This window comes from Agelaius tricolor, unplaced genomic scaffold (genome assembly GCF_023055355.1).
Source record: "Agelaius tricolor isolate 1412-34295 unplaced genomic scaffold, bAgeTri1.0.p SCAF_1, whole genome shotgun sequence".
Lineage (NCBI taxonomy): Eukaryota > Metazoa > Chordata > Aves > Passeriformes > Icteridae > Agelaius > Agelaius tricolor.
Window position 1 is genome coordinate 106616794 of NW_027269261.1, and position 10152 is coordinate 106626945.

At 42.3% G+C, this 10152-nt stretch overlaps 1 protein-coding gene across 1 annotated transcript in view; it reads right to left on the reverse strand.

The window, feature by feature from the left end:
* Positions 1-9157, reverse strand: part of ASCC3 (activating signal cointegrator 1 complex subunit 3) — a 250900-nt gene extending 241743 nt beyond the window's left edge. Inside the window, exon 1 of the mRNA XM_071446475.1 lies at positions 8845-9157. The gene's annotated coding sequence lies outside the window, so the exon portion shown is untranslated. The remainder of the gene's footprint in view (positions 1-8844) is intronic.
* Positions 9158-10152: the final 995 nt, after the last annotated feature.

Genomic DNA, 10152 nt, shown 5'->3' on the forward strand with positions numbered 1-10152 from the left:
CAAATACAAGATGGGAATGGTGGAGATGTTACTTGTTCAGTTTTGCTTTAAGTTTAACAGGGGGCTCTCTGTGCCTCTGTTACACACTGTGCCATCAACAGAGGTTGAAAACAACCTCAGGGGTTTCATCTTACTCTGTTCTAGAAAGGCTGGTCACTAAAGGAAGAGACATATGGAAGGTAAATAGGGATGTAGGTGGTCAAAGGAAGGAAAGGGAGGAAGAAAACTAATAGGTAAGTGAAAGAAAAAAGTTTTCAGTTAATGACAGCTAGGTAACACACACTGCATATCACTGAGGATGGCTGCAAGGCTGTGGAATGCACTTCAGCAAATGTAAGTGCTATAACAATACATGCAGAACACACAACTGCAGAATTGCTGGGCTAAGAGCATGCTGGAGAACTTCTTCAAATGGTAGTAAAAAAAAGTCTCTGTAACATGCTCCTGTAGAGAACAGCAAGTGCATACAAGGATAAAGCCCCCAGTGTGAACTACTCACCATTACAAGGTTTTAAAGTCTCACAGAGATGTGCTCAAGCACTCAAATCACTTACCATATTTACAGACAACTAAACAAATGCCTCAAATACTGCATTATCCTCCAGTTCTAAATAACTGGATGCTTATTAGCCACTCAACACCATATTATCCTTCATAATTAACGCTGATTTCCTTCAAAATAGGGTTTCAATAAGCCTCAAGGTGGGTATTGGATCATTTTGTATCTGGAGCACTCTCCCAAATGATTCTGAAGGAAACACTTAACACCTCTTTTGAGAAAAATATAACTATTTCAGCATTTACGAAGGATCTCAACTGCAATATAATAAAAGACTAAGCCAGATACCCTGATCCTTAGGACCCTGCCTGTACATTATTACTCAAATCAAAAAAGAGAGGTGGTATGAGTAGGATTGCTGTCTTACTTCTTATTAACCATGAAGTCATACACTTTCTTTACAGCAAAGTCATTAGCAATGCTCATACTACCTGCAAAGACAGGAGGATGTCAGTTCTGAATTAATTATCTTGCCAAACATTGAGATTCCTTCTCGAGGATTTTAGTAATTAATTATGGCTAATAAAGTCTTTGCATCTTGCAGACAACACACAGTAGCTGTGTAAGCACAGTGCAACTTATGCCAAGATTCACATTTAATCTTACAGAACAATTATTCTATGAAAGCACTGAAGCAGGATTTCTCATTTACAGAAAATAATAAATTTTTTTGTGTTAAGCAATTTTATCAATACAACTGGTAATAATAATGGTAATGCTGGCAACCTGAAACAGAAAACCTGCAAGTATCTAAACTACAGAATTATTTCTCAGAACAGAAATATGCTGAGTTTTAGACCAGTTAAGAAAGAGGCTGTAGATTCCACAGCCCTTCTAGTAATAGACAAGAAAATTAATTTAATCGTCATGCACTAAAAGTAGGAAAATGGCCTTCAAAAGAAACACAGATTCTGGCCAACTCTGCCTGTCACTAAACAAAATGTTTCCCAAACTATCAGCTATAAATAAAGTCATCCTATTTCCAGCAGCTTTTGAGTCAGACTTTTTACCAATGGTTGCAGTAAATAATACAGGAATACGTAGAAAATGACTCATTACATAAAATAAGAACCAGATGTCAGTGTCCACACAAATGCATCAATTTAATTAAAATAATGAAAGTGTATTGTGCAATTTTAAGTGTTTGGTATGTTTTGCAATATTTGGATTTTTGCATTCATTCAATTTTTATATAATGTTTGTAAGCTTTTCTAAAAGATGTCCTTTATGCTTTTTCTATCATTCAGTATGTTATTTGATACCTGTCATAATTTTTGAGGTGGGAAGGAGTAAGAAAGCCATGATGGAGTTTGCAGAAAACTCTCTAGTTTATATCTTTCCAATAATACACAGGGACCCAAAAGCTGTGTATTTTATCCATAATTCCTCTAAAACATGTTTTAATTCTGAATACACTACACTACCCCTCAGTCTTTCTAACATTCCTCCTAAAAGTCTCTGTCAGCATATATAACAACTTTTCCAAAGGTATGTCCATATAAATAAACCACTCATGGTCTAGCAGTGCTTTTATCCCTACTGGATCCTTGTCACAGCACACTAAAGGTTCAGTCCAGCTCAGTGGTTAAAAAGTTACAAGTTGGTATTTCCTATCAGAAAAGCAGACAGAGGCACATTCATAAGGCACCTCACTGACCTAATGTAGTGGAGATGCACAGAGAATCCCAAAAATCAACCTATCAAGACAAGCTTTTCAGTCCAAATCACACCAGCCTTTTGGGGATGCCTTTCCCTTCAGAACTTCCTCCTGCTGCCTGGAGGCAATACCACCTCCTCCTCCACAAAGAGAATTGTAAAGAAACCCAAGGTTGTAACAGACACACAATAAGCTGTCCCAAGCCAGACCACTGTCCACTTGATTTAGCTTAAATCTTACTTAATATTGGTAGGATACAGGGGTGAAAAAAGTCAAAATTTCAGCCTAAAATTTATGCCAAAAAATTAATTCAAGGTCTGCCTTGCATAATAAGTATACCCCTACAGCCTGAAAACATGCCTACTTCAAGGCAGAGACTCTTCTACAAAGAAAAAAAAAAAAAGTTAATTAAAAATACATTTAAGCAAGACTCAACTATTGGATAGATACATAGTCACATAAAGTAATTTTATTAAAGGCAGGATCCCTTGTCTTCTCTTCAGAGCTCACATGCCACACAGGCACTTCAAACAGCACACCAGCTATTTGATGACTAGCAAGTAACAGCTTTCTAATTGATAATTCATCATTACTGCAGCTGAGAATTAGACCTTAAAAAAAGGCAGCTGCAATGTTAAAAGTGCAAATTAGAATCAAAACTAACAAATGCTGCTGATCCTTCCTGGGCTGTCTATAGTGCTGGTCACATATATGCAAGAGGATATTTTGGGAAGAACACCTGTACAATTTCCTACAGCGAGGAAATCCCAAACCGTCTTTTCAGAGCTTGCAAACGTGTCTGCTTATCACATAAAAATGAGGGGAACACCAATTGAGGAATAATACTATTCCTGGCAGATATAATAAAAAGGAAAATAGCCCCATTATGTCTCTAGTGATTTGAAGAGGTTAAAACAGGGTTTTTCCAGCTGTACATTTTTTAAATGGCTGCATTTCTCGAGTAATAGTCATATTCTGCTAAAATATATGTAAAATTTCTTAAAATATTTTAGAAAATTGCAGTGTAAGCTGATGCATATGTACATATTATACAAAAATCTTCCATTGAACACTTAAAAGCCTTTGAACAATTATTATGAGTATTTAGCATGGCACATAGGATGCCTGTTCAGACTTACAGAATCAACTTTTAAAGACACCTCAGAAACAAAAATGCCACCCTAAAGGAAAAATTACAATCAAGCATTTTATTTATATTCATGTTTTGGAAGCAACATAGATGTGTACCATATGATGTCAACTCAACAGTAAAAGCTCTGGGAAAGGAGAAGCAAGGTGTGTGAGGAACAAAGACACACATCCACACTCATGGGGTTTGTCTTCCCAAGCAACTGTTGAACATCTGCTATTTTCTCCCCGTTTCACAGCCAAAGGGAATGAGTTAGTGAGAGGCGAGAGGGGGCATTTGGCTACTGGCTGGGGTCAACTCACCACAAGTAATAAATTTCTTATGAGAAACAGAAGAGATGACTTTCAGAGATCCTCTTTACTCTTCCTGAATCCTTCAAGGAGAGGACACATTAGAAAAATGGAATCATTAAGGCTGGAAATACTTCCAGGATCATCAAGTCCAGCCTTTGACCAAATACCACCGTGCTCACTAAAACGTATCATGAAGTGCCACGTCTACTTGTTTTTTGAACACTTGCTCCCCCTCAGAGCAGCAGCTAAGACCAATGCCTTCCCATTTCTTGAACAAATTCATCAGAATCCAGTTTCCAAACAGAAACTCACTGAGTGACACAGTTCAGCAGTCCTCACTAGTTTCAAAGAAAGGAGCAATTGTTTAAATGGCTGTATGGTTTACAGAGTATTTGAATGCAAACAAGGATGTCACAACTGTACAAAGTCATCTACTTATTCTGACAACCTCTCAGAAGCCAGTTTACAGCTGGAAAACTGAAATTTGCTCCACAGTTCACCTGACAAATGCTTCAATCACCAACCTATCATTCCACAATCATCTATTCTTGCTGTTAGACCTATTTATGTTTAAGTTGCAGGCCTGTAATATCAGATTCAGTCTATTTTTTAGGCCAAACATCCAACATGCCTTTGAACAATAAAGAGTAACAGATGGCTCAGAGTAAGCTTATGCTTTAGAACAGTAAAGTCTAAAGAAGAATATAATTTATATCCATAAATTCCACATACAATGAAAGGGGAGAGACAGCAACTTTTCTATCCCTAAAATATCAACTAGGTAAAACATTCTGCACCTTCCTTTTAAAGTTATTTTTCTCCAGCACCCACTAGATTTAATGACACAGAAAAAGAACAAGAGTTTTATTTCACATCTCAGAGCTGGACTCAGCAACAGGTTGGCCACCAAACTCTAGTCCACAAGTTTATGTAGTGAATAGAAGACTGAGAACACCAACTGCCCTTTCTACAATATTCAAACAGTCCACATTGCTACTGAAGCCTAACTCTTTCTTGGCTTTCAGTCCAGTCTCATGGATTTTTCTTGAACTGTACACAGTCATGCACAACTTCAAGAGGAATATCTATATCTAGAATAAGCTCAAGAAACACCCAGAATAGGGATCTTTCACAACACTGGTTAATTCAGTGAGCACCATTACCACAGAACCATAGGGTGCTGCTATTTGTCTTGTTTCCTTCAATCACGTTTTTAGGTGTTTGTGCAGTGTTGGGGTGGCTTGACCCTGGCCAGCAGCCATGCTACTACTTGTTCAGTAGTAGCTGAACTACTGAACAAGTAGTGGGACAGGGGAGAAAATAGGAAGAAGAAAGGTAAAAAAAACTTACAGGGTTGAGATACAGTTTAACAGATGAAGAAAAAGAAAATAACCCCCAAGTGAAGGAAGAAAATGCTCACCACATCCCACAGGGTGACCAATGCCACAAGCTCCAGTTTACTAATCTCCAAAAACCAGACATCTTGAAAGCAAAGGGTATCTTCATGATACCCTTTCTTCTTCCTCTACCTGTGTTTTTATTTCTGAGCATGACAATACACACAGTATAGCACATCCCACTGGCCAGTCTGGTCTACTGTCCAAGCTGTGTCCTTACACAGCCTCTTGCCCACCCCCCTACCTACTGATGGGCAGGGAGGGTGGAAGAAAGCTTTGATGCTGTGCAGGCCAGGAGCAGCCAAAACATTGCAGTGCTATCAACACTGTTTAACCCACAAATCTCAAGCACTTCTCCTGTGACAGAAGTTAACTCCTAGACCCAGTATAGGAATGTGCTCACACTGGCATTGCTCAAACAGAGGCGATCAAATTCCTCAGAGAGAGATGAGCATAAAGAATGCCCTGACTGTGCATTTTCTTATGGGTTGTGCTTGCAATAAACACAAAATTGCTCCTTTCTGTGATGTGATGAGGTATTTAAAAAGCAAGAAGGGCTAAATACACAATGACTGACTACTGCCCATAATGTAAGAATATGGAGGTACATGACAAAACTTAATAGTTTAAGGTGAGAATAATACCAAGTAGAATGCCTTTCCTGCAAAGAACATAATTGAATTTGGGAATTCATTGCCACAAGATGCCAAAAAGACTAAAAGTATGCCTAGATGAATTAATGGACATCAAATACCCTGGCAGCCTCTGAACTCAACAGCTTAGAAGGCAATAATCATTCATTTAAATCATGGATTACTAAAGATACTATGAAAGTGAAGGTATAATTGGATTCGTCTTCCCTTTTTTTTTCAGCAGATCACCTAAGCACCTCCTAGTGGCTGCTACATGAGAGAGACACTAGACAAACATCTTTGAAAACAGAGCTACAGGGTGAAATAACAGAGATTCTGAGGATTACAGTTTGGGATTTAGGAGTCTAATGTCTCTCAGTCTGTTTATGGGTCTTACCCTTGTTTCTTTCTCTTTTTGGTTCAGACATCTGCTGTTATATTTCTAACATCCAGCTACACATTATAGATAATTTGCTAAATTGCTTTTGATTAGTTAAGTTTATCTGAACTAGAGAGTAGATTTTGGTCTCAGTTCTCTCTTCAAACATTAAAGCATAATTCAGTATAAGAAAATGTGTAGGCTAGAAAGTGCTCAACACTAACTTCAACAATTGTTACTACAAACAATTTACCAGGAAAACAGTAAGCTGTTATTTAGAGTAATGAGGGCTTCAATTTTCTACGGGGAAATTTTGTAGGAGGGAGAAAAGAAACCTGTTCAGCACTCAAAACACCCATATGAGCTAGAATTAATCCCACCTTTAACAGCTTCCAAATAAACTTAACTTTATAACTAACCAGAGAAAGACAACATGTGTCTTTCCTTCCCCCAGCCACCTCCACACCCCATTAGCAGCTCCTGTAACTACTTGTAACCAGCTCCTGTAACAGAAGAGGAAGGAAACATGCAAGAATAACACGGATCAGCCTGAGCTCTGGTTTAGTATTTATAAAGGATAACTTTTTCAGAGAAAGTACTGTAGGTAAACAGGACCTGCAGAAATATACACCAGCCTTTTATGAAAGATGAGTTTTCTATTAACTCTGTAAAAAAATTATTTTTTCAACAATAAATGTTCTTCCTGAAAACAGAACTAACACTACTCAATAAAAACTGAAAATTAGACTGAGAAGAAAGGGACTGCAACTACTTTAGAGGCCAAATTACAATCATCTTGATCACATAATCACAGAATGGGTAAGGCTGAAAGGGACCATGGTGGATCATCTGATTCAACCTCTCTGCTCAAGCAGGTCCATCCTAAAGCACAAGGCACAGTGCAGACAGTTCCTGAGTATCTCCAGTGAAGGAGACTCCACAACCTCTCAGGGCAACTTGTTCCAATTGTCAATCATCTACACAATTCTTCCTTATGTACCAGCAGAACTTCCTGTGCATGAACATCTCCCCATTGTCTCTTGTCCTAGTGCTTGGCACCACCAAAAAGAGCCTTGATCCATCCTCTTGACACCCTCTCTTCAGACAGTTATACACTTTTATGAGGTCTCCTCTCACTTGTCTCTTCTTGACGTTGAACAGGCCCAACTCTCCCAGCCACTCTTCATAGGAGAGATGTGTCAGTCCTTTAATCATCTTCATAGCCTTCCACCAGACCTGCTCCAGGAGCTTCAGGTTTAGCTTCAAAGCAAGTTCTGTAAACACAGAACTGTCAGAATAAAACACTGTCATTTGACTATTTCTTGCCTTCTCTCTGATTCAGTGGAGGTCGTGACTTAAATTCTTCCAAAGGCCAAGCTAGCTTTTAGAGAAAACTGAGGTCTAACATGTAAACTATGCATACAATAGTATATATAGGCCTTTATACAATGCATAAAGGACCTAGCTGGGAGTTGGTCTGTACTCCCATATAATTGTGATGAGACTTCCTCCAAATATCTACACATAAAATTCCAAGATGATGCAAGTTTACTCTCCTCTGGCCAGAAGAAAGATCCAAAGGAAATCATTTTACTACAGCATCTGCTGAAAAGCAGCTTGTCTTTAATCAAGACACACCACCTCACTGTTATCATCAATGTCATCTTTAGATGAAGGACAGTTTGCATCTGACCTCACGGCTGGCTTGGTTTTCTTCCTCCTAAAAACTTAGGTCTGTAGCCTACCATGTGAACATACATAACTCTTGCTGCACTGTCTCTGAAACTTCCAATATTTTTTCCTAGTCATTGGCTAGACTCAAATCAATTCTATCTTCTGGAAAGTAACTAATCATGACTATTAGATTTCTTCTCTGCAGAAATTACATTTACGGGTTTCACTTCAACAGAACTACCTTACAGTCAATTGTTCAAAAAGCCATAAGACTTAAAGAGTCTACATCAATGTTAGTATTTTAAGAACAACAACAAAACCTACATTCAGAACTCATAAAAGTTTTTAAGCAAAAGTATTATTTGAATTCCAATATGATACACACTCCTGAAGCACCTGAAGTGTAAGCCTTAGGTCGCTACAGGACTGTCAAGTGTTTTATAGGCAAATCTGTCAGTTTACCACTACCAACCAAAATGAAGCAGTACCCGAAAGGCAAAAACACTCTACGTGGCCACATGCTTTTTTCATTCGTCACTTCTGGTTCTCTACATTTATTAATACCACTAGTAAGTACTGAAAGCACATTCGACAGCGGTGCGTTTCCCACTTGACCACTCCCATCAGCAAAGCCGTTCCGAGAAGCAGAGCCCGGCATGCAGGGGGGGAGCCCACGGCACCCGGGCCTTCAGCAGCGGCCTGGCATCACCCGCCGCGGTGCGCGCCGGGGCTGGGGCACGGCGAGCGCTCCGCCAGCCCCGGCCCCGCTGCCAGCCCCGGGCACGCTGCCTGTCCTGCCCGCCGGAGGCAACGCGTGGCACCGGCCAGCGGCCCGGCTGTCCCGAACCCCGCGGCCCGGCTGCCCCGAAACCCGCGCCCCGCCACCAGCGCAGCGACGCCCCTGCCCCGGGGGCTGCGGGCAGAGACCCGCGCAGCGGCGGCGGGACGCCCCTCCGCGCCTAGGCGGGCCGGTCCCGGCGGTCCCACTCCCCACCGGGCTGCGGGACCGCAGCTCCGCACCGGCGTTGGCGCAGAGCAGCGCCAGCCCGGGGCCTCCCCGCGGCCCCCACGCCGCGCCCGCCCGACCCCCGCCCGCCACGCACCTGCCTTACGGCCCGCCGGTTCCGCTGCCGCCAAGAGCCGGCGCGGCGCGACACTGCCGTACGCCGGGCGGGCGGGGCCGTGTTCGGCGCGGCCCGCGGTGGGGCTGTCCCGGTGCCCCCGGCGGGGCTGTCGCGGTAACGCCGGCGGGGCTGTCCCGATAACCCCGGCCTCCGCTGGCCTCCGCTGGCGCCTGCCCGGGTCTCCGTGCTCCGCCGAGCCGGCGCCGCGCTCAGGCCTACGTCGGCTACAGGCCGCGCCTCCGCTGCGTTCTCTGTGCCGACAAACGCGTCTCGCCGAGCTGCCGCGGCTGCTGAGCCCGGCCACCCGCCCCAGTTATGCCCGGCGTGGAATAGGAATATGCCGTGGGGGCAGCGCCCAGCAGTATTTCACAGAATCAATTATGTTGATAAAGACGTAATCGGTACCGAGTTCAATCTATGACCGAACACCAGCCACCTTGTAACCTAAAGCAGCCGCCAGGTGACACGTCCAGTTTTGCACATTTCCATGGACGGTGCCTTTTCACTTCCCGGAGCAGCCCATTCTAGTGGCTAATCACCGTTTCTGCGTAGAATTTTTTCCTATTGTCCAAACTAAACCTGCCCTGGCACAGCTTAAGACTGTCCTCTTGCCCTGTGGCTGGTTGTCTGGGGGAAGAAGCTGATCCCCACCTGGCTGCACCCTCCTTTCAGGCAGTTGTAGAGAGCAGTAAGATTCCTCCCGAGCCTCCTTTTCTCCAGGCTCAACAACCCCAGCTCCCTCAGCCTCTCCTCATAAGACTTTGTCCTCCTGTGTCAGTTCCTCGGGCTTTCCTGGATGTGGGTGTCCGTGGCCTTCAGCCCTCAGTGCACTTTAGCAGCTCATCCATCCCCTGCACAAGTAATTCTTGCCAAACCATGTGTCTACCTCAGTGTGGGCCTCTAGAGCTTTTCCACTTATTCAGTCTTATAATTTTTGAAGCAAGCTCTTTAAATAAGTGGCTTATGTCCTCAGTTGTATATGTGTATATATATACACTCTATATATGTGTAATGTGATGCTTTTCAATAAAAGTATTATCTGCAAGATATTTAGTGGACTAGAAATGTCAGACATTGCGTGGAATTAATTTTGTCAAATGCAGATGCCATAACGTAGATTTAATATGTGCCTCAGGAAAAAATTGTTCTCATTTTCTTCAGTATGTATGAATTTTTTTGGAAGACATATGGCATTTGATGTCCACATCTTAAACAATCCTTTGCTTATTCTCTTCTGTGTTATACCAGATTTTTGGCAGCATTTCAGTATTCATTACTATGTAAATC